Here is a 27,113-nt window from a genome sequence, read left to right as displayed (position 1 = left end):
CATATCTATCTTATCAATACATTCATATCCGTCACAATTCCTTCTCCTCTATACTCTTGTCTCAATCATACTATTACTTCTTTTAACTATAAACTCGTCATTATTTATCCCTGCTTATCAATCTAGTCGGTACCTTAATATAATACGCTATCAAGATTTGCCAGTCTTTTCTAAATCATTGCTTAATATCACAAGCCCTTTCCAAATTCTTTTTACCATATCGATATCGACCTCCTAATTACTATTACCACCAATTCAGCAGTTAACTCATTTCTCGAGGTCAGCTGTACCCGCAACTTAGTCAAATCCTATCATTACTTTTGGTATAACCTTTCGAGTCATATCACAAACCTATATCTCATCCTCTTTTTATTTCTAGAAAAATTTTGGCAGAGTTTCCTCTGTATTTCTTCCTATCTCAAAACCTGCACGCACGAAATACCAACAATGCCTCACAGGGCCAACATATATATATATATATATATACCATATCATATCACAGCCACACAGGGCTCCCGATATCAACAACAGTACGAAAATGATGAACTTACCTCGTATGTTCAACTCAGACTGCACCTGTGGCCCTTTCCTATATACCTCCCCTCTCAATCTTCAACTTTACATTTCCATCATACTTTCAAATACCTTGCCCAACATACATCTTTCGTACCGTTGCTTACCTGCGTACCCTTGTAACTTCCAATATCATCAGTCGCTTTCTTCGGTCGATGTCGTTCTTCTGCTGCAATCAAAGGTTAGTATAAGAAATCTCATTTCCTATGGCTTGGCTCTATCGCACGATCTTAGATATGAAAGAAAGGTAACATCCTAAATGTCCTGTAGCTTCCTCGGTTATAGACGTGGTGCACAACACACCGATAAACAAGACTCTACTAGACACGGTCCGTAGACACTCCGAGGACGAATCGCTCGATACCACTTTTGTCACGACCCAACACGTGACCAGTGCTCAAGCTGGGCACCCAAACACATTCATTAATCCGAATCACATACAGATGGCTTATGCGTATACAAATATCAGACACTGTCTCAAATTATCTCAAACTGCCTCAAACACAACCATATATATATATCAGAAGCCGGCAAGGCTATCATATGGCGCAACGACCCAAAACATATACAAATGCAAGCCGACAAGGCTGCCACGGCGAATGGGATCGCCGGTAACATATAACATATGAACACACCTCGGTCGAATAGGTGACAACCCACATATACGTCTACGTACCTCTAAACATGTACTAACAAGTAATCATATGAGGACAGGCCCCGCCGTACCCCCCGAACAAACCAATACATATGCAACGGACGAATATATACCAAAATGTGGGCTCGGGAATAAAGCGGAGCACTCCAAACAGAACAGGTGTCCTAGGTGGATCACCGAACCGTACGTCCGTACCGCGGGCATGAAACGCGTGCCCCCCGAAAAAAGCGGGGTCATGACGAATATGTACCGAGTATGCCTAAGTAATACACAAGAAACAAGTCCGAGTCATAATCGAAACAGAGGTACGTAAAGTAAGTGCATATCCAAAATACCAAAACGTTTATTTTCAAAATACAAATCATGGCATAGGGCTCGTAAAATATAGTCGCCCGCCCGTCATCGGCGCCATAACACAAGATAACACCGTAAAAGTTTCAAATCTCCATATCCCCGTCACACATCATAACACATCATAACGCCATAACACAAGATAACACCAAATATAAGCAAAACCCGCCCTCTAGCGAGGGGCTCGCGAACCATAACACAAGATAACACCGGAGTATAACATAGTGCGCACGACAACATAACCGGCCCGGACTCTGGCGAAAGATACAATAATGCACGAGCAGTAGTCGCGAGTAACCATATGTATAAAATTATTATCATAGACTCAAAAGATAAGTAAAATGATCATACCTGGAAATCGGGATAATAGTCATACCAAATTCTTTCAAAAGTCATCAGAGTTACATAAAGGAAAGTCGCGGGACCCATGGACCGGTGTCGACCCGAGCCGTGCCCGCCTATGGAAAACATACTCATCATACGCCATAAAATCTCCTACGAACATATCGAAGCAATCCGAGCCTTTCTGTGAAAATCACGGTCGTTCGTAGTTACGGAACTCTTTAAAAACAAAACTTTTTATGCAACATTTGGAAATCAATTATTCCAAAGACATAAGAGCCAATTTTTCATCACATCAAGATACGAATACCAAGAAACAAATAAGAATCATAAATGTCGGATTGCGAGAATAGAATTTCGAGGCTCGTGTCATAGCCTATTCATAACTAAGGTACGCCTAAAGGGCGGTTGAGCTTTACATACCTTGAACTCTATCTAAATGTCCAACGTCTACTTCTCGAGCTCGTAGGTCTAAAATCGAGATAACATAGGCCACTTAGATTATCCACATCACTTGCTAACCAATCCAAGTACGAATGAAATTTGACAAAATTTAAAGATTTCCCCGCAAACTTAATAATCCTCGAAATTCCAATTTAGCCAAACATCAATCAAAATACCAACAACAATAATACCAACAATTTCATATCAAACTAGAATTAAATCCATTCTTAATTCACTTCCAAAACAAGCCCAATATACATTCCTATACCGATGCTTGTATATACTTCTTTATTTTCGTATATTCATAGTATAACAACAAACACAACGACAATAACTACAGCCAATCCCACGATATTTCCTCCCACAAAACAGTTCATAACAACCACCAAACAGCCCATATGATAACAACAATAATTTATCCGATTTCCCGTAATGAATTTCGTAGTTCCCATCTCACAATTTAGCTACGACCGGAATGAATTTAAATATATCTAGTAGAGGAGAATTATTACCTCATATGCTAAAAATAATCTTCTTCCACCTTACTTCGCTTTGAAGAAATCTTCGATTTGCTATAACCCGGAGGGAATAGACGTTTGAATCTCTAAGTCATAAAGAAATAACCAGGATGAAACCTTGACTAGCATCAAAATCAAGTCTTGGCCGAGAGACCACTCATTTTCGTGATAGCTACTGGTTTTCGTTAGAGAGCATTGCAAAGAATGGATAGAAAATACTTAATGACCCAAAAGTTAATCCTTATATTTTTATTCACTTAATGGATAAGATTTTCTCTTTGTGACAAGGTCAAAAACGTGGCAAGATGGAGCACGCATACTAGTTGATTGCCTTTAAACATTTATTATAAATACAAAATGGCCAACATAGACCATGTGGGATACGGGCCCACACAATTAATACTTCCATGCTTACACTGCATTTTCCTCCAAAACGGGTTCACTAAATAAATTTACACCTAGCAAGAGTCCTATATTGAATAAAATCATGATGCCTTGTGGATTGACAATTATCCACTTTGTCAATTGCTGCCAATATATATATTTATTTTACAAAAGTCACTAAGAAAAGACTTTGTTGGTGGACCATGGGGTCCACATCACTTACCAAATTAATTACTTGTCATGAAAGCCTTCCCAATACATTTTCCATCATTACACAGCAATAGTCACGTATTTTACTTCACATTATGGTCCCACGTGGATGACTACCATTTGGACTTTTCCCATTACTCTCTCACTTTATCCAATAATTAATCCGTTATGCACATAATTAATTTCTTGATCTCAATTCACTTTAATAACAATTATTTTTAATACACTTCATATACTCATTGCCATGATTATGTGACATAGCACTAATCCATAGTCCCTTTTGGTACACATAAAATATTATTCTCAATCACCGTGGTCACACTTGTTAAGTCCTAAATAATTTTGGGACTTCATTCCTCGTATTGATTGAGCTCTTGATTTTTACCCATGGATATGATCGAATTCTCCGGGCTCGGGTAAATTTGCTCATGTTGGACGATTAAATTTTCTAATCCAAAAATACGGGATATTATAGCTTGGACCGTATTCCATTCAAATAAATTTTGAACTTCAACGAAACTTATTTTCTTCGATTGGTTTAACTTCAAATCCACGATACATGTGTACCATCACTTTAACCACCTATAAGCTTGGGGGACAATCCTGTGTCCGTTAGTAGTGTCATTTAACTCGCACGCTTTCCGACGTAAGAAAATACGGGATGTAACAATATACCTGGAGGTATATCCCTCCAAAGGGGACCAAAAAATTCTGTCCAGAATTCTGCCAACTTTTTTTTTTTTCGAATTTTCGACAAACTTATTGTTTTCGCTTTGCTTGGTCCAGGAATCTTCCGAAACTCTACATACATGATATTTATCATTGATCATACTTGATAATGCTACGTTCCTCATATTTCAAAGTTGTTTTACCTAGACATAGCTCGACATACTTACGTTCAAATTTAATAAGTGCTTCTCCGAAAGTACGGGGTGTAACATCCTTCCCCCATTTAGAATCATTCGTCCTCGGATGTTGTAGCTTGCGACGCTATCATTAATTTCTTGAAATAGTTGTCCTCCTTTAGTTTTTGATCCCACATTCTTATACTATGAGCTCATTAGTCTTCTTTCATATTCTCCTAATTCTTTATCGAACTCACTCATTAGTTCCATATCCTCAGGTTCTTATTTATGTACCCAGTGGTCAACTGATATCTATCTACCCTCCTGGGACCTGTTGCCATTAAGATGGTCTTAACTCATAATTGCTATGGATCCCTGCCGATCTGTCAGCACTCTTAATTGTTGTACTCTTTTGCCTTGCTCGTTATATCTCTACTAGTAGAAAAATTCTATTGTTCAGATATGGCACCTTTCTTAGATTGCTTCTCTGGTGCTATTTTAGATCATCCCTTTTTGTACTAGTCGACCTTATATATATACACCATATCACCTCCTTTTTATTCCTTGGTCGGACTCTTTAGTCCCTTACAATACCATCATAGTTCTACCTATGGTAGCACCCAGATGATTTGCAACAGCATTCCCCTGCTAGTGACTTATTATTCTAAGTGATTACCGTTTCTTGGGTTTTTCATCTCATACACACTTAGTCGCGACTTCCTTTTAATGTGAGTATACTTCCCTTCTTAAGTCCCTGGCTCTTTCATACCGGTGACTAATTTAGTTTTAAACTAACATCCATTCTTCTTCGGCTCCTTATCGTCATCCTTGCATCATTCTGTGAGCCATCTCATCATGGCGATTGTTCATATGGTTCTATGTCATATACTCTCACAATTGATATGACTAGCGGCTTGAAATTTCACGACTTACAAGATACTCTCTTGTTATACCCCTCGCGTTCATAGTGGTAGAACTTATGATTTCCTAGTTGGTTATGCCTTGGGAATTGAGTTCCGAGCTCAAGTTTTTGTCGATAGAAAGTGTCCTACCCCTCGTGCAATGGTACCAACAGGAATTCCTGGAGAACTACGGGGTTAGAAGTTGAACGAATCGAATCGACGGAATCTGAACTGAATTGGAAAAGTCTGCAGACACCAGTCATGATTGACGGGTCATCGAACCTATCGACGGACCGTCGTTGTGTGGCGTCGATAGGGTACCGCAACCCTGCATTCTGTAGGCGCAGGTCGAAGAGCACGTCGACGGACAGTCGACACGTCGACGAGTCGTCGACCCGCTCGTCGAACCGGACTACTGAAGCATTTAATTCCCCGAGTATAAATACGTGGTCCACGAATTTATTTCATATTTCTCTCATTCCCAGATTTTAAAACCCTAATATACTGCTCTCTCAACATTTATGGCATATTGGTGAAGGTTGGGCAAGACCCGGACCCCGCAAACCCGAGCTCGTAAAGGGAAGGTTGTTCCTAGGGTTTGATTGAAGTTGTTGAGCTTGAAGAGTGGGATTTGAAGCTAGGGTTTGAGATTTTTATCTCTCCAAGGTATGTAAATGATTTCTACCTTTACATTTGAGTTTACTATTGAGAGTTTTAGTGATTTTAGGTAGAGAGAAGATACTTGTGGAAATGATAGATTGATGAAGGGCAAGGTAGTGACATGAGACTATTTTAGAGAAATGATTAGAGATGGATTTGCGGGTATTTTGATATATATAGGTGTTACCATTGCAAGCTCATAAAGGAGATGGTCGTCTATAATTCGTTAAGCTTTATACGTGCTTGGGTATGGTTAGTAAATAAGGCAAGTAGCCTAATTAAGGCTTATGTTATCTTAATTGTAGATTACAAGTTCAAGAGATAGATGTGAGGCGATTCGATATATGTCAAGGTATGTTAAAGCTATTCCTTCCTTCTTTGGCATGATCCTATGATATGAACTAATAAATGAGTAAGAGAGTTTCCATATTACTCTATTCTTATAAGCACTAAGAGAAATACAGTTTTGTTGTTCCCGTACCCCGGCTATGATATTTCTCCATATACAGATCCTGTGATTTCATGTTCTAGTAGTATGAGTTCAGTAAGGCCCATGAGAGGCCAATTGTCATTATATTATTTTGAGAATCCTGTTGTTCGCCTTTTATTTGTACTAGGCATTCACTTTCACTTCTCAGGAGTACAAGCGAGAGGCACACTTGACAGGGGGTGAGGGTGTGATCTATGATATTACGTTCTATGTGTGAAAGGCACACTTGACAGGGGGTGAAGGTATGGCCTACGAGTGGTCCATGAGTGGCCTATAATGTTGGAGTATATACATGAGAAAGGCACATTTGACAGGGGGTGAAGGTGTGGCCTGTGATGTGACAATGAGGTGTGTACCTACTAGATATAGATATGTGCATGTCCATACTTCCCGACATACGGATTATCGGTACTTGCATCGATACTAGTTCATACAAATTCATGCAGATAGTCATTTCAGCTTATGAGTTCAAACCTTATTCATGATTTATATATATATATATATATATATACATGTTGTCTTTATGCTTTACATATTCAGTACATTATCCGTACTGACTCCCCGTTGCTCGGGGGGCTACGTTCATGCCTGCAGGTACAGGTAGACAGGGAGGTGGTCCAGCCTAGTAGGACCCTTTTCCAGCAGAGATCAGTGCACTCCATTTGATCCGGAGTTGCAGTCTATTGTGGTAAGCCATTTTTTTGAGATGTATATAGACGGGCACGACGGGCCCCGTCCCATCCTTTCTATGCCTTTCATTCCAAAAAGAGAGTGTCCGTGGACGGTTGTATGTAGTAGTCGACGATGTAGTCTTGTCGCTTATATTCGTTGTGTGCACGATATATATAGCCACGGGCCGGGCCGGCACTGTTCTTCCGCATGTTGTGTATATATATGCAGATTCTACAGTGTCTTGATGTTCCCCTTTTATGAGATTAGTTTATGCCATTATAGGCCCTTGATGCTTAGTAAGATTTGAATATGAGAATAGGGGCGTTTGGTCACTGGAGGTCAGACTCCCGTCACGGCTCAGCGGTTCGGGTCATGACAGAAGTGGTGTCAAAGCAGTTTTGTCCTAGGATTGTCTACAGAACGTGTCTAGTAGAGTATTATTTATGGGTGTGTTGTGCACCACACTTATAAACAGGATGCTACAGGACATTTAGGATAATGTCATTCTTTTCACTCTTAGATCGTGCGAAAAAGCCAAGTGTTAAGAGTTCACCTTCTAATGATTTGTTCTGATTTCAGCAATTCCTTCCAAGAAAGCTACAGCTGCCCAGAAAGGCAAGAAAGCCACAGATGAGGCCGCTAGCCATACTCGGCAGGCCACTAGGGCTCAGGAAGAGATTCAGAGTGAGAGCCCCTCTCAGACTTTGCATACTTCGCCTTCAACACCTGCCCCAGTTCCTTAGCCAGATGCACTAGGTCAGGATGTGTGGGATGTTGTTTAGTTATTGACCAGATTAGTAGCCGCTCGTGCTCGTTGCCACAGTGAGTCGGCGCTGAGGGTTAAGACCTTCCTTGAGTTAGATCCTTGTAATTTTCAGTGATAAAGAAAAATATGGACCCCCAAGATTTCGTTGATGGTATGTAGAGGACTTTGAGGGTTATGCATGCAAGTGAGGTTGAGTCGGTGGAGTTGGATTCATATAGACTTCGTGATATTACAGTACAGTGGTACCAGACTTGGGAGTTATTTAGGGGAGAGAATGCTCCTTCAGCTGTGTGGCGAGAGTTCTAAGATGCTTTTCTTCGCTATTACTTAATTCCAGAGGTCCGATGAGCCCGAGCAGACAGGTTCCTACGTATTGAGCAGGGCAGTATGAATGTGTAAGAGTATTGTGTACACTTCGACTCCTTGGCTAGGTATGCCCCATCTATGGTGGCTGAGATGGAGGATAGAGTTCACCGCTTTGTGGCTGGTTTAGGGCCACATTTGACAGAGGCTTGTACGACTGCTGCATTACAGCTAGGCATGGATATCTCCCGTATATAGGCATATGCACGGAATCTAAAAGATCACAAGCGAGGGGGGGCGCGGCAGAGTACGACCGTGACCGAGGCCATGGTAAGAGGGCTAGATCTTTCGACATGGGGAGTGAGTCCACGGGAGGACAGAGGCAGCAACATTTCCAATATTCATATCATTCGGTAGGGAGTGCACCTCCGCGATTGTCAGGTCCGAGGTTTGACCGGTCTTCTTATTCCGGAGTGGGCCAGAGTTCTGGAGCATCAGGCTCCAAGTACAGACCAAAGTTAGGGCAGATGAGGCCACCCTTGCCACGGTGTGCCCAGTGTGGTAGGTTACATATCGGGCAGTGCTGATTGGGATCGAATGCCTGTTATTCTTGTGGCCGACCAGGTCATATGATGAGGAATTGTCCGTTAGGAGGTGGCATGGGCAATGTTCAGCCTATAGGTTCTATAACTGGTTCCTCTTCTTCTGTAGTGCGCCCTTCGGGGCAAGCTTTTCACTCACCAATAGGTCGACGTAGGGGGAGGAGTGGAGCATCCAGCTCGAGCGATCCTCAGCACCACGTATATGCATTAGCTGGTAGGCAGGATCATGAGTCATCTCCTGATCACAGGTATATTATCAGTTTTCTCCTATGATGTGTATGCACTAATTGATCCAGGTTCCACTTTATCATAAGTTACACCATTTGTTGCTGGAAAGTTTGGGATAGAGCCTGAGTTGATCAAACCTTTCGAGGTGTCCACGCCAGTCAGTGATCCGGTTATAGCTAAGCGAGTATACCGGGACTGTGTTGTTATAGTTTATGATCGCCACACCGTGGTAGATTTGATTGAGTTAGATATGATTGATTTTGATATTATTATGGGAATGGACTGGTTAGCTTCTTATTATGATAATGTTGATTGTAGAGCAAAGATGGTTCGATTCCAATTCCCAGGCGAGCCAGTCCTAAAGTGGAAGGGCAATGCTGCTTCGCCTAGCGATAGGTTTATTTCCTACCTTAATTCAGAGAATATAATCAGAAAAGGGTATATTTATCACCTAGTTCGAGTCAAGACGCGCAAGGTAGTCGCCGACTCTTCACTGTTCTTGTGGTTAATGAGTTCCCAGAAGTGTTTCTAGATGAGCTTCCAGGCATTCCCCCAGAGAGGGAGATTGATTTTGCTATTGACCTATTGCCAGACACTCATGCAATATCTATTCCTCCTTATAGGATGGCACCTGCGGAGTTGAAGGAATTGAAGGAGCAGTTGAAAGATTTGCTTAAGAAAGGCTTTATTAGGACTAGTACATCACCGTGGGGAGCACCAGTGCTATTTGTAAGAAAGAAGGATGGCTCTTTGTGAATGTGCATTTATTATAGGCAATTGAACAAAGTGACCGTAAAGAATAAATATCCGCTCCCGAGGATCGATGATTTATTCAATCAGTTGCAAGGCACTAAGTATTTCTTGAAAATAGACTTGAGATCAGGATACCATTAGGTCAGGGTCAAGGAAGAATATATTTCGAAGACGGCATTCCGGACTAGATATGGCAACTATGAGTTTCGTGTTATGTCATTCGGGCTAACTAATGCCCCAGCTATATTCATGGATTTGATGAATCGTGTATTCAGGCCCTTTCTAGATCTATTCGTGATTGTGTTCATAGATGATATTCTGGTTTATTCACCGTTAGAGGCCGACTATGCAGAATATCTGCGGACAGTGCTTGGAATCTTTCGAGGTAAGGAGTGGTATGCCAAGTTTTCGAATTGTGAGTTCTGGTTGAACTCTGTGGCTTTTCTGGGTCACATTATTTCGGATGATGGCATTAGAGTGGATACTCAAAAGATTGAGGCTGTGAAGAATTGGCCGAGGCCTACGACACCAACGGAGATACGCAGTTTCTTGGGCTTGGCAGGCTATTATAGAAGGTTCGTAGAGGGATTTTCTTCTCTTTCGGCCCCATTGACTAAATTAACTCAGAAATTAGCTAAGTTCGAATGGACAGATGCTTGTGAGCAGCGTTTCCAGACGTTGAAAGATAAGTTAACTTCAGCACCAGTTTTGACTCTTCTAGAAGGAGCAGATGGCTATGCGATATATTGTAATGCTTCAGGTGTTGTATTGGGCTGTGTATTGATGCAGTACGGTAAGGTTGTCTCTTATGCTTCTAGACAGTTGAAGAAGCGCGAGAAGAATTATCCAACCCATGATCTCGAGTTAGCAGCAGTGATTCATGCCTTGAAGATATGGAGGCACTACTTGTACGGTGTCCATGTTGATATCTATACTGATTATAAAAGCCTCCAGTACATCTTTATGCAGAAGGATTTGAACTTACGTCAGAGGCGATGGTTGGAGAGGTTAAAATATTATGATGTGGACATTCTATATCATCCCAGGAAGGCTAATGTGACGCCCTCAGTCATAAATCCATGGGTAGCATGTCTCACGTGTCGCCAGAGAGAAGAGAAATTGTCTATGAGGCTTATTGATTGGCTAGTCTCGGAGTTCAATTGATAGACTCAGGTGATGCAGGAGTTACTGTTCAAGACACAGCGGTATCATCCTTGGTAGTAGAGATAAAGGAGCGTCAGTATGAGGATCCTATTTTAGTTCACTACCGAGATACAACCCCTCAAGAAGAAAAGACACCCTTTGTGATCATAGGTGATGGAGTACTCCGGTATCGGGAAAGATTGTGTATTCCTAATGTTACCGGCCTCCGTCAGCAGGTTAGGGGGGAAGCCCATTACTCCCGCTATTCTATTCATCCAGGCTCAACAAAGATGTACCATGATCTTAAGAAAATGTATTGGTGGGATGGTATGAGGAGAGATATAGCAGAATTTATCACTCAGTGTCCAAATTGTCAGCAAGTCAAAATAGTGCATCAGAACTCGGGAGGACTATTGCAGGCTATGGAAATCACGACATGAAAGTGGGAGGTAATTAAAATGGACTTTATCACAGGCTTGCCCCGTACTCAGCGAAAGTATGATTCGATATGCGTTATAGTTGATAGGCTTACAAAGTCCGCTCACTTTTTGCCTGTTAGAATTACTTATGCAGCCGAGGATTATGAGAAGCTTTATCTTAAGGAGATCGTACGAATTCATGGTGTTCCTACGGCTATTATTTCAGATAGGGGAGCACAGTTCACAGCTAAATTCTAGAAGTCTTTTCAGCAGGGATTGGGGACTCAAGTGAGTCTTAGTACTGCATTTCATCCCGCGGGAACGGAGATAGGCGCGGCCGGCGCACTATACAGACCCTTGAGGATATGCTTAGAGCTTGTGTACTTGACCTTCAAGGCAGTTACGATGATCATTTGCCTCTCATTGAGTTTTGCTTATAACAATAGTTACCATTCGAGCATTCGGATGGCTCCTTATGAGGCCTTATATAGGCGGAGATGCAGATCGCCCACAGGATGGTTCGATGTCGGGGAGAATCAGTTAGTAGGCCTAGACTTAATTCAACAAGCAGTTGACAAGTTGAAAGTGATTAGAGAGAGGTGGCTAATAGCTCAGAGCTGACAGAAATCCTATGCAGATAATCAGCGATGTAAGCTAGAGTTCAAGATGGGCGACTGGGTGTTCCTAAAAGTTTGTCCTATGAAAGGAGTAATGAGGTTTGGCAAGAAGGTTAAGTTGAGCCCTCGATATATTGGGCCATATAAGATCATTCGTATAGTGGGTACAGTGGCATATGAGCTAGAATTTCCTTTTGAGTTAGAATCGGTACATCTAGTATTTCAGGTATCTATGCTTCGTAAGTGTGTCGGAGATCCTTCAAGAGTCGTACCAGTGGATGATATCCAGGTGACCCAGTAGTTATCATACGAAGAAGTTCCAGTGGCTATATTGGACAGGCAGATCCGTCGATTGCGAACGAATGATGTAGCCTCCGTTAAAGTTTTGTGGAGGAATAAAAATGTTGAGGAAGTTACTTGGGAAGCGGAGAAGGCAATGAAGACTAAGTACCCACATTTTTTCCCAGTGGTACAGGAGGTTCGATCAAGACTAAGTACCCACATTTGTTCCCAGCGGTACAGGAGGTTCGATCTGAGATATCATATTCCCCAGGTATTATTTCATTTCAGTTGTTGTGATTGGTTGTGTGAGGCCATGGTATTGTGTGTTGTAGTATGTTGCCCTGTGTGGCATTATTTTGGGTTGTTGCATGCAGGGTGGATTGGTATAAGTACAGGGGAAACTCTGCCGAAAATTTTATAACCAAGGATTGTTCGAATATTTGAGGACGAACGTTCCTAAGGGGGAGAGAATGTTACACCCCTTGCGTTTATAGTGGTAGAACTTATGATTTCCTAGTTGAGTATGCCTTGGGAATTGAGTTTCGAGCCCGAGTTTTGGAGATAGAAAGTGTCATGCCCCGCATGCAATGGTACCAGCAGGAATTCCTGGTGAACTACGGGGTTAGAAGTCGAACGAATCTAATCGACGCGATCTGCACTGAATTGGAAAAGTCTGCAGACGCCAGTCATGACTGATGGGTCGTCGAACCTATCGATGGACCGTTGTTGTGCGGCGTCGATAGGGTTTCGCAGCCCTGCATTCTGCAGGCTGTTATATCCCGTATTTTGTACATTGGAATATTTTAAGCTAGTTGCGATAAGTTAAGGACAAGGCTATTTTCCGATTTTGTTTAATGCACAAGTTGCTTATGAATTTTATTGGTGTGGAAATATTAAGGAAAATTAGGGGCTAGAAGTTGGAAAAATTATTTCATGAAAAAGGCCAAGTGGCCGTGAGGTTGGTGTGGGCCCCCCACCCATGGGTTAGCTAATTTTAATTGCCTTAAGCCATGAGTGGGGCATGTGTCCACCTTGTATTTGTAGGAGCCATATATATATATATATATATATATATATATATATATATATATATAGACAAGAGATGACAAAGCAAGACAAAATTCATCATTCTTCACAACTCTAGAAAATTGGAGAAGAGAGGAAAAACTTTCGGCCAAGGGCTAGCCGAAATTGATGTCCAAAATCTTGATCAAAAAAAATAATTTTCTTCTAGTATTCCAACCAATTGGAAGGTCCTTAGTAACGTGAAGTAGTTGTTGGAGCAATCAAAACGTTTGTTGTTGCAATTTACAAACCCTAGCCAAGTTGTAAAGCTAAGGGGTAAAGGTAAGATTTAATCTCCTTTTTCATGTGTTATGGGTGGTTTGTTCATGGTGTAGTGTGTAGAAATGGATGAAATTTATGGAACCCTATGTGTTGGTGTTGAGCCGTGTATGTGTTGTGTTGTGTAGGAGTGATGAACTAATTTTACTTAATATTTTTAGATTGTTGTTGTTGTGGATTCTATGATGAAAATGAAGGTTTGATGGTTCAAGTTGAAGTTGTAAGCGTTGTGGGCTGTTGTAGAAGCTAATGTGATTTTAATATGGTTTCTTGTATTTATGAGAATGAAGTTGTTAACGTGTGGGTTGTTGGTATAGTTCATGAATTTGGAAGAGAGGAATGTGTTGTTGTTGTTCGTATTGAGTTTGGAAGATGGCGGGTTGTGTTGTATGTGATTGATTTGAATGTGAATGAAATGCCGTCGAATTATGTAGAAGGGGGTTGCTAACGCTAGAATGCATTTTGAATTAATTGTTGATATTGTTAGTATGGTTGTTGGTTTGTTGTTGATGATTTGGCCGAGTTGGATTCTCGGGGTTTGTTGAATTTATAAAGGAAGTCTTTGCCCAAATTTCTGTAAATGAAGTGCTAGCTTAGGATTGGATTCTTAAATACCTATAGCTAATGTTTGGTATCTACTGACATTGTTGTAGATCTTGGAAAGCCCGAGACTTAAGTTCGGATTAGCTTAGGAAGCGGACGAGGTATGTAAAGCTTATCCTTTCTTTCTTTTGGCATGTCTTAGATGTAAGTAAGATATGATACAAGCCTTGGGGTAACTCTATTCATAAGATCCGAGCATGTCTACGATTCTTATTCACTTCTTGATGTTAGCATTCCTAATATAGTCAAGCTATGGCCCTTGTGCCTTTTGTATGATTGGATAGTAAATGTTGCATAAAGAGTTCTTGTTCCTAAAGGGGTCTATGTTGAATAAAGTCCCTAACTTTCATAGACGGGCTCGGATCGCTTCGATACGTTCATAGAAGATTCTATAAGGAATAATGTCCGTAACTTTCATGTGCGGGCTCGGATTGGTTTGATACATGTCTATGATCCCTGAGATTCTCTTTACTTAGTCCTAATGGCATTTAGAACGGATTTGACATGACTATCGTTTGATACTCGAGCGTTGATTTGTCTACTTATCTATTGAGTCTTAAAAGTTGATTTATATGCATATGGTTTCTCACTACTCTACTCGTGCGAGCTGTTATTACTTCTTTCAACTTTGAGTCCGGGCCGGGACACGTATTCGTGCACAACTCCGGCTGCATTATTCACCGAGTCCCTCACTAGAGGGCCGGGACACGTTATGTGTGTATATATATATATATATATATATGATATGATGATACGGGGATGGCGGCCAGGATGGCATATGATGATTCCATTCACCGAGTCCCTCACTAGAGGGCCGGGACACGTTATATGTACATGTATATGATGATTTTATTTACCGAGTCCCTCACTAGAGGGCCGGGACACGTTATGTATATGCATATGTACTACATGATATTGACATGCATGATTTATGTTCCAAAGGCAAGCCTTGTGGTTTTCTGGTTATTGTAATAATTTTCTATACTCCTTATTTCAGTATGATCCTGTTTACTATATTTCATGCTTTACATGCTCAGTACATATTCCGTATTGACCCCCTTTCTTCGGGTCGCGTTTCATGCCACGCAGGTGTATACAGATGAGTAGAGGATGTTGCTAGAAGATGTTCCAGCTGGATTGGCAAGCTCCATTTCCTTCCGGAGTGTTGCCGAGTCAGAGTATCTATGTTATGGTATCTCGATTGATGTTAGAGACTTTGCAGACAGAGTCACGTATATAACATGTCAGTCTTGTAAGCGGCTCTGTAAGCCGATGTATCATTATGCATTATGTTACAAACTTCATATGTTTACAGATTTCACTTGAGTTGAGAAAGACGAAAAGCATGTTTTTTTTAAAAAAAACTTACATTATGCTCTCATTTCATGATTTAAGAGTCCAGTAAGATTATGAGTATCACGAGAATCAGCGGGTTCGCTCGGCCCTAAGTAAGGGTCGGGTGCCCATCATGCCCTATCAAAAGTTGGGGTATGACACCCGCGTCCAGGCCTCCCACATCTGGGGTAACCATCTGATGCCGCCCACTAGTGGTGTCTGCCCATGCCATCTAGACATGGTGTATATGCCGCCCGCCTTAGCGGTGTCTACCCGGCCATATAGGCACGGTGTAATATCATCATCATATACTTATCATAAAGCATGCTTTAGAACTCAAGTACACACTATAACTCTATCGGGGTGACGTAAGGTCGAGAACTCCTGATTTCATTGTGGAGTAGTCATGATCATCATGCCTCACCTTGAAGCAACTAGAATCATAAGGTGAGTCTAGCAACAATGAATACATCATGGAATCTTTAGCTTCATAAGAATATCATATCATAAGCCTTGGAATATCTAGACTTAGTGTCACGACCCAACCCCGTAGGCCGTGACTAGTGCCCGAGCTGGGCACTCATACGTATCCGCCAACCATAATCATACTACTAATAGCATAAGCATAGGCGAAGGTAAAGTCGTCGCCCCCGGCCCGACATATAGATATACATATACACATATATACATAACGGATGTAGCCGGTAAGGCTATCAAAACATAAGAACACAAACCAAACAAACACGAATTTGTCGGAACTCGCCCACAACCCACGCGTTTTGTCCTACGGACCTCTAAGAGTCATAACGAACCCTATGGGACGGGGGCCCCGCCGTGCCGTGAAACAAACATATATATACAAATAACGAAGTATACGTACCCAAAAGTGTAGGCTCCGGATCAAGGGAGCTCTCCACGAACAAGCGGAATGGATGTCTAGGGGCCGACGAATCACCGGAATGTACACACATGCCACGCGCGGCATGAAACGCAGCCCCCCGAAGAAAGAGGGTCAGTACGGAATATGTACTGAGTATGCGAAGCAAGAAAATATAATAACCGGATCATAATCGAACAGAAGGTACAGAAAATAAGTATAATATGCAAAATGTTAAAACATTTAGTTTAAAAACATAAATCATGCATAGGCTCTTAGAACGATGGTCGCCCGCCCGTCGATGGCGCCATACCGCATCATACTCCCGGAAGATTTCAGATCTCCGACACCCGACATATCATATCACATCATAATGCCGTAACACCCCCTAACGCCAAATATACACGGTACCGGCCAAAGGGGACACGGCGTGCGAGAACACATCATACTCCGGAATATATCAAAGTGCGCACGAACATAACCGGCCCGGGACTCGGCGAAGGATACAACGGAATGCACGAGCAGAGTCGTGAGCAATCATATGCATAAAAATCATAATCATAATCATAAACTCAATAAATAAATAAGAAATCCATACTCGAAAGTTAAGGTAGAAGTAGTACTAAGTCTTTCCCAAAAGTCACTAAGGACAACCATAGAAAAGTCGCGGGACCCACGGACGGGTGCCAACCTCATCCGAGCCCGCTTATGGAAGTTGGGGGATATTATGCCTTATGGAATCCCCTACGAAAGTTTCGGGGCGATCCGAGCTCGTCTACGAAAGTTACGAGCGTTCGTAGTTTCGGAATCTTTAAAAGCAAAATTCTTTACAAAGCCTTTGAAATTCCATCAAAAGAAGACATAAAGACCTTAGTTAGGCTACATTAAGAGAGTAAATCTTCAGAAATGAATAAGACGCACATATGAGCTCGGATCTCGAGAGTGGAGTTACCTGGGTTCGTGTCACAACCTAATTAATTCTAGGACATGCCAAAAGAAGAAAAGTTAGGCTTCACATACCTCGCCCGCTCTCAAACTAAGTCAAGCCCCCAGTCTCGGGCACCCCAATATCTACATAACGCCAATATACCGAACATTAGCTATAAGCAATTAGGAATTCAATTCCAAACGAACACCAAATTCTACAGAAATTTGGGCAGCATTTCGTCTGTAAGTACACCAACCCCGAGATTTCAACTCGGCCAATTTCATCAACTACAATACCAACAACCATTCTAGAATACTTTAAATAATTCGCACAACATTCCAAATGGCCAAACCAACATACTACATTACCCAAAACTTTCCAATTTCCATAGGAACCACAACGACACATTTCTTTCTTCAAAATTCACAAATTACACCAACAAACCACACTTTAATAACATTATTCTCACAATTTCAAGAAATTACATTAAGGTCACATTAATTCTCAAATCAGCCCACACGGTTTTAATCTTCAACTTGGATCATAACACTTCCATTATCAACATAGAATCTACACAACAACAACAACCAACACTCTAAATAGAATTACTTCATTCTTGACATACACATCACATATATACACGGTTTCAACACTATATATATACGGCCACACGTTATATTCCAAAGTCCATAATTTCCATCCCATTTCTACACATTACAACAACATACAAACATGCTAACTACCATTAATTCATTACTCCAACACAACAACACATACACACGGTCCAACACCCTTCCACACGGCTCAAACCCAACATCCATGTTTTCATGATTTTTGTTCATTTCCACATATTATAACCTCCATGAACAATTTATAACGTATAAAAGAGAAGATTGAAGCATACCTTCTTCACTTGGTTCTTCAAGTTGGCTAAGGCTTGTTTTTGAACTAATTCTTGTTCTTGCTACTCCAACAACCCCTCCATGTTGTTATTCACCTTCTAAGAAGTAGAATTGCTAGAGAATTTTTTTTTTTTTGATTACTTTTTCTTGAGCTTGCTTCTCCCTCTTCTTGGCCGAATGGCCCTTCAAGTTTGCTCTCAAATTTTCTTGAAATTTCTAGAGGTAAGAGTGATGAAGTATGAGATAATTGTCATCTTAATTCACTTATATAAAACATCAATGTGGCCATGGCCCACACCTTAGGTGGCCGGCCACATGGCCTCATTTTGCATGAATTTTTAACTTTCCAAAAATTAACTTTTGGCCCCCAAATTTTCATGAGGTGTCTAACTTTCCATAACCCACTTTTAGCCCCAAGTTCCATAATATCTCGTGCAAATAAAATCATAACAATTCATGCTTTGAAGTAAATCATAGTTAAAAATCTCTACTTCGTATCCCGGAATCCTCTTGTCCTTATCTTTCCGCAATTAGCCCGGAATGTCCCGACGTACAAAACTGCGGGATTTAACACTTAGATTCATCATCATCATTGTCATATTCACAGCGCATCTCTTATCTTTATTTCATGAGAAGCTCTTAATAATCATAGACTCATGGTTTCCGGAATATAAGAGAGTCATGGAAAGATAAAGGAAGTCATGTTGTAGGAATCATACCTTAGAAGAAGGACTAGCCTTACATACCCTTTTCGCCTTTCTAACTTGCCGACTAAATGCTTCTTTCCAAGTTCATAATTCTACATTCAAGAATTCGTACTAAGATTAGATAATCGGAAACATACTTGAAGTAAGCTAAAAGCTAATGAAAATTGGGCGATATCTTGCTTTGTTTCTACAACTTTCTCCATATAATGTAACAACTCCCAAACATCAATAAAAACACTACAATACCATAATCAATAAACTTTGTTAAGTTAGTCATTATTCAATTCTCAAAATTTCCTCTCAAAGTCCTTCGTAACCATAGCCATAATACAACACCACATTCCTCCTCATATAATGCTTCTCCAATATTCTTAATACATTTATAACAAGATTATACTCATAACATGTCAGAATCATGATTCATGTCAAACTACTACTCAAGAATACCATTATTCTCATATTTGTAACCATTTTTCTACTTTCTTCCATAATCCATGTCTTTCAACCACTCAATACTCTTAATAGCATGAAATGAACATAAAACTCACCTTTGATTATGAAGGAATGGGTTTTGGATGGAGAGTCTTCACTTGGAGAAAACCTAGCTTCAATGCCAAAGAGATTTTCTAGGCTTCCATCCCAACCTAGTTAGCATTCTTGCACTTGATTCTACTAGTTTTTGGTATTTGATCTTTGATTACCCTTGAATTCATGTAAATGAAGTGTGTGGAATATTCTAGAGGTTTAGAGAGAAGTGGAGGAAATAAGAAATGAGAAATAAGACTTGGAGTCATCTTTTTATAAAAGGTAAAAATTGCCCATCGGGAGTTATACGGACCCTTATACGGTCCGTATAATATTATACGGTTCGTATAAGTGACCGTATAACTCCATTAGTGATGGACCTTCACTGTAACGGTTATACGGACCATTATACGGACTGTATATATGGTCGTATAATCCACCTTCTCTCCGAACTTATCCTCGTCGTTTCGTTTGATCTCCAATCCTTATGGAACCTTCTTAGAACTTGTTTAACACTTCATTAGCAATCTAAGGGGCGTTATAAATTTTTCTCAAGACATTATTAAACCAACATTAGCTCGATACTTTGCAAACCCTTTTTAAAACATGACTTATACTTGACATTAGACGAACTTTCTTATCTTGCCTCAAATGTCTTTGGAATCTTAATTAGAACCTTTAATTACCCCTTCTTACTTGTAGGGACATCATATACTTCCTACCCTATGTTAGTCTATCTACCACATGACGACATGAAATTTTTTGAGGTGTAACACTCTCCCCCTCTTTAAAAACATTCCTCCTCGAATTTTAACTTCTCGGGAATTCTACAGAAATTTCGCCAGAGTTTCTCCAGTAATATAGTGCTACCATCCTATCTGTATTACAATAACATCACCTCACAGGGTTATAGCACAATAGCAAGAAATTATGGCCACACACGACCAAAAGCATTAAAAAGAGAGCATTACATACCTTATAATACTGATGTCTCATCTTGAACTCTTCCAGGGGTAGAAACAATTGCGGATATTTGGACTTCATATTTTCTTCCACTTCCCAAATCATTTCCTCTTGATTATTATTTCTCCACAAGACCTTAACTGAGGCTACCTCTTTATTTCTAAGTTTCCGTACTTGCCTATCTAGTATGGCAATGGGTACCTCTTCATAAGCCAACCTTTCTGTGACTCGAACATCATCTACAGGCACGATTCTAGTAGGATCTCTAACATACTTACGGAGCATTGATACATGAAAAATTGGATGGACTGATTTAAGTTTTGGAGGTAAGTCCAGCTACGCCGCTACTTGGCCTATCTTGCGGACAATCTTATAAGGTCCAATGTATCGAGGGCTTAATTTTCCCTTCTTGCCAAATCTCATCACGCCCTTCATCAGTGATACCTTCAAGAATACCCAATCATCAACTTGGAATTCCAAGTCTCGCCGATGGTTGTCCACGTCGATTTACGGAGACTTTGGTACATCGACAATCGATCTCGGATAACCTTGATCTTTTCATTTGCTTGTTGAATCAACTCCGGACCTATTAGTTGTACCTCTCCTACTTCAAACCACCCAATTGGGGATCTACACTTTATTCCATATAGAGCTTTATACGGGGCCATCTGAATACTGGAATGGTAGCTATTGTTGTATGCGAACTAAATAAGTGGCAAGTGATCATCCCAGCTACCCCCAAAATCTTTCATCTTAGTTTCATGTTTATGAGTTTGTTTGATAATTATGTTAAGATTTGAGGACAAGAAAATTGGAGGAACAGTTCAAAGATGCATTTGATGATATTTTGAGTTGTGAATTAACTTGAGTCATAACTATTAGTATGTTTTGAGCATAATCATGTTATGAGGGATAATAATGATGTTAAGGAATTGTCATATACAAGTGTATTAGGGGTTGTATGAAGTTGTTGTTATGGACTGATTATGAAAAGAAGTTTTGGGATTGAATTGAGTATAGTTTGAATGTAATCTTTTGATTATGGAATTGTTGATGTTTTATTGTGTTGTGGGAGTTGTTTTGAACATTGGAGGGAGTAGAAGATATAGGGGAGATACTGCCCTAATTTCGGCAGATTCTAAAAGGGTTTAATTTGAAGGTTTAAAATAAGCATATGACGACAAGCCTAACAATAGTATGAATTTTCTTGAATGTAGATATACGAGCTTGGGAGGACAAGCGTTAGGTAGTTAAGGAGACCGAAAAGGTATGTTAAGGCTGTCCCTTCTTTCTATGGCACGATTCTTTTCTTATGAACCTATACGTGTTTTCCATAACGTCCTTATTCTCAAGTTAGAAGTTCATGATTCTCGGAGTTCTTGCATGATCTAAGGATAGATGTTTTCTAAGATGATAATGGGATGATGATGACCCATTCTAGAAATTTCAAGGCTTATGATTTTGATGCTATCACGAGATTGTTGAGCTTATTTCATGATGTTCTTGATTTTATTCATTATTGTGGATCTCACCTCATAATTATTGTTCCTTCAAGGTGAGATATCGCGATGATGATTGTTCAATAATATAAATCAGAGGCTACCGACCTTACGTCACTCCGATAAAGTAGCAGCGTTTATTTGGGCTCTTATGCATGCTACTTATATTATATATGTATATTAGATATGTATGTATGGGATATGGGGAAAGGTGAGGCATTATACACGCATACACCTGATCAGCTGGTATACTATGATGTCGTCCCCGACGCGGGATATATGGTTAAATGGATCAGGCCATTTGTTCCGCGGCAACATATACAATGATGATATAATATATTTATGGATCGGGCTACACGTTCCGTAGCAATATTATGTTATATATGTATGAAAAATGTTTTTTTAAAAGAAAGCTAAGCATGCATGATATCCGCCTTACGAGGCAATTAGATATACAAGTTATCTCTATTCGTATTATATTACGCGTATCTCTTTTTTATGTTGTTGTTCATGCCTTACATAGTCGGTACATTATTCGTGCGCGTCCTTTCTTAATGGACGTTGCGTTCATGCTCGCGGGTAGACGAGGGTAGCCGGACGGACCTTAGGGCTTCGTCAGCGGAGTTTCAAAAAGCGCTCCGGTTGCATCGGTTTGCCAGTTTATTGGTACTACTCTTATGTATATGTATACTTGGGCATGGCAGAGTCCTTCCCGTCTTCATGGATTCCTGTATTCTATATAGAGGCTCGTAGGCAGATGTGTGTAGCTAGAAGTCCCATATCGTTATCAGTTCATATTGTTGTATTATATTTTGGCAACCTTGTTGGCTTATGTTTGTGGGCATAGTTTTTGATAATTATATAGAGATGTGTCATTATCTTGTGATATATGCCTTTACAGATCATGATACCCATGAGCTATCTTTGTTGTCCACCTAGAGATGATTATGAGATGCATGTTTAGAGGTGCTTGGTAGGATGTTCAGAGGCTCGTAGGCAGATGTGTGTAGCTAGAAGTCCCATATCATTATCAGTTCATATTGTTGTATTATATTTTGGCAGCCTTGTCGGCTTATGTTTGTGGGCATAGTTTTTGATGATTATATAGAGATGTGTCATTATCTTGTGATATATGCCCTTACAGATCATGATACCCATGAGCTATCTTTGTTGTCCACCTAGAGATGATTATGAGATGCATGTTCAGAGGTGCTCGGTAGTATAGTTCCGCGGGGAACACATCCGCAAACTCGCGTACCACTGGAACCGAATCAATAGATGAAGTATCTGCGCTGGTATCAAGGATATATGACAAATAAGCTAAACAACCCTTCCCCACTAGCTTCTTAGCACGAACGAAATATATGATTTTCTTAGGAAGGGTACTGAGGTTACCCTTCCACTCAAGTCTAGGTGCCCCGAGCATGGGTAAGGTAACAGTTTTGGAGTGGCAATCTAGAATTGCATAATGCGAGGATAACCAACTCATGCCCAATAAGACATCAAACTCTACCATGTCTAGGATCATTAAATCCACCCAAGTACTATATCTCATAAATGTAATCGCGCAAGAAGGGTAGACTCTATCTACCACCACCGAATCTCCAACTGGAGTAGATACATAAATAGGGGCATCAAGGGTATCACATATCATATCCAGACCCACAGCAAAATATGTAGACACATATGAAAATGTAGAATTCGGATCAAATAAAATAGAAGCCATCCAGTCATAAACTAAGATAGTACATGTGATGACAACATCGGAGGCCTGAGGCTCGGGTCTACCTGGGAAAGTGTACAAGTGACCGCGCCCTCCAGTAGCTTATGAACTATTGTGATTACCATCTCCAGTCTGAGCCCCACCTCTGTCGGGCTGCTGTCCACCTTTGCCGGCCTGAGGACTGCCTCGGTTAGGCTAAGCGCCACCTCTGCCAGCGGTGTGGCCCCCCCGGCCTGTTGGTGCACGGTCCTTACCTACTCTATCTGGTGCAAATGGAGCTCGGGGTGCCTGATATTGAGTCCTCTGTCCACCCATCTAAGTCTAGGGCAAAACATCTTAATATGACCTACCTCACCACACTCGTAGCAAGCATGGTCCAACGTAGGTCACTGAACAGGAGCTGATGAAGTAGTATAACCCCCATGCTAACCTGCAGACTGATAATTTGCCCTTGATGGGCCCCCAGCAGACACCTGCGTAGCAGACTGAACCGAATGTCCTAAATATACCTGTGAACTTTGACCCCTCAAGAAAGGGTTGCTAAAATTTCCACCCATTCGGGCCTTCTTCTCTATCTGCTTTGCATGACTCTCCACTACCTCCTGGAATGAAGCCCAGTGGCACCAAACTGAAGAGCTGATAGTTGAATTCCAGTGTTCAATCCCTTTACGAAATGCCTGATCCTCTCCTCCTCAGTAGGCACCAACTGAAGAGCATATTGGGACAAGGAATGGAAACGGGGATCGTAAACAGCAGTAGATGAGTTTTCCTGATCAATATTAGCAAACCCATCCTTCTTTCTATCCCACAGAGTACGTGGGACATACTTTTTTAGAAACACTGAGTAGAACTGAACCCAAGTCAACGAAGGTGACCCCACTGGCATGCACTCCACATATGCCCTCCGCCACAACTTGGCATCACCCAAGAACAGGAAGGTGACAAACTCCACACCGTACTTGTCCACAGCCCCCATCTTATAGGGCCTCTCATGACAATCTATGATGAACTTGTACGCATCCTCTGACTCAGTACCATAGAAAACCGGAGGCTTCATTTTAATAAACCTCCAAAATAAATCATGCTCCTCACCGGTCATCACCGGCCCTGCAAGTGGCCTCGAAAAGCCTCAAAACCTAGAACTTCATCTAAGCGAGGTACCACTACTGCGGCATGCTGAACTCCCAGTGCCTGAACTCTATCCGCACCTAGGGCAGCTATCCCTGTGCCCCTACCTGCTATAACGGCCGGTATTGCCCCGGTCTGTGCTAAACCCGTGGCACGGTTTAACACCGTGCCGTCACATCTAGTATGCACAGAGCAGTGCGGCCCACGGCGGCCCGGTACTACCGTTGGCCGAGGCCCGGATGCGTGCATCTCCCGCGGCCTCATTAGGGAACCCTTTGAGGCATAGGATCGGTGCTTTCGGGACTCCGCGCCCGGCCCCCGGTGCCGCCCTGCCCCGCCTCCTCTACCTCCACCTCTACCTCTGGCTTCTGTCGCGCTTGTTCTCGCCATCTTCGAGAGAGTGAAGGATAGTTAGATACCAATTTGAATCATCCAGATACCAATTGGAATCAAGTAGCATGAAAGAAAGAAAGAAAGAAAGAAAGAAAGAAAGAAAGAAAGAAAGAAAGAAAGAAAGAAAGAAAGAAAAGGGAATTTTGCTAGTGTCCGATAGCCTCGCGAAGATAAGTAAAGACGTCTCCGATAGCCTCTCAACGATAAGTATAGACGTCTCTCTACCGATCCATAAGACTCTACTAGGCATATCCATGTACGACGAGATTGATGAACCTAAAGCTTTGATACCAACTCTGTCACGACCCAACCCGCCATGATTGGCAACCACACTAACTCCTAGTGGGCGAACCAATAAGTAAGCCATCTACTCATTCAAGTCCATTTTTATATTAACCAATTCAATCAGTTATTAACCATTCAAGAGCAAGATAAATCAAAATTTAGTCATGCCATGAAATAGGAAGTAAATGCGGAAGTCCTCACTATTACAACCCCAAAATCCGAAAGTCACCGTACAAGGACTCTAATCCAAAACATGTCTAAGGAATGTAAGTTGTCTAACTAAATAACCAATAATGTTTGGAATAGAAATAGACATCATAAACGAAGATCTTCGGGCGGCCTGGCATGGATAGAAGCTCACCCTAAATCTTTCAGCAACCGGCCTCAACGCTAGATATAAGGTCGGGTAGCAGTCTCTGGATCACAATCTGCTCTCAAAAGAATGCAGCAAGGTAGTATCAGTACAAACACTATGTACCGATAGATATCATAGGCCAACTAAGATTAGTATTATGCATATATCGTCAAATCAATAAAATTAGACGAGCCAGCCAACAACATCTAATCAATTAACCCAACAACAAGACAACCAAGGATATTAACAATCAAGTCACCCAATGATATCAAGAATCAAATCAATGGAAGCAAGCAACAAAAATAAGTCTACCAATAATAACCATATACACGATGTACACACATGCTAACTGATGTCATTCCTCAGTAGTCATGACCTGCAGGGGACCCATGGTGTCCATGTACCACTCGTTTCGAATTCACTCCTCGGACATGAGCTCACAACTAGGCCACATCCTCACCCCGGTCAAATGTGCCAGTTTGTATCGAGGTTTCATCCTCACCCCCGGTCAAATGAGCCTTTTCATATATATTCTTAATTATTGTTACATCGCTTTCAATAGTTGATTTATCATTTTGTACCTCAATTTCACCAAGACGATCATATTAACTTCTCACCATAACATCATCAACCTGTAAGTACCAACATATCGAGTAGTGACACTAAGCCCACATAATCACTCAATCAATAGCAATTAGGAAATTCTACCACAGACATTATGCTTGAAGACTAGACATGCTTTCTCATATCAATTTCACAACACATACAATTAACTAATCAATGTCTAACTCAAGTAGACCGTAACCTACCTCGAGGGTAGGGCTGGAACAATGCAGATTACTCCGATACAACCCTTCCCTTCTGTAAAGCCTCGGAACGCTCAAAGTCTAGAAATTAGAATGCTAAATAAGTCACAATCACTCTAGCCACAGAATCAATTCAAAGAACATCTTTCCCTTTAGCCCCATTCCAATGGGTGAAAGATTTCTAGGTGTAAATTAGCCTAACATTGGCCTTAGCAACCACCAACTATCAATCTACATGGTCATTTAATTAAAGCATCTATTACAAGCAGTTTCTATAGTCAAGCTACAATTTTTATGAAACCCTAAGTCTCAATTCACTTAGATCATGTCTCTAATGGTTCCATTATTGACTAGAAAGTGATAACCCAAGCCATTAGATGATAAACACACAATAACAATCATAGCCCACCATCTATTGAAAGTCCATTAAGTTTTAGGGTTGCTATTACCAATTCACCTTTGTAGACTCATAAAGGGATGATAATCATGAAGATGAAAGCGTAAAGATGGAAGGAATGACTGAGACTTACCTCTCAAGGATATTCTTGCCCTAGCTTGGAATTTTGACCTAGGTGCTTGCT

Source organism: Lycium ferocissimum, chromosome 4, assembly GCF_029784015.1.
Source record: "Lycium ferocissimum isolate CSIRO_LF1 chromosome 4, AGI_CSIRO_Lferr_CH_V1, whole genome shotgun sequence".
In the NCBI taxonomy this organism is placed as follows: domain Eukaryota; kingdom Viridiplantae; phylum Streptophyta; class Magnoliopsida; order Solanales; family Solanaceae; genus Lycium; species Lycium ferocissimum.
The sequence above is the reverse complement of the archived record's forward strand: the minus strand, read 5'-3'. Positions refer to the sequence as shown.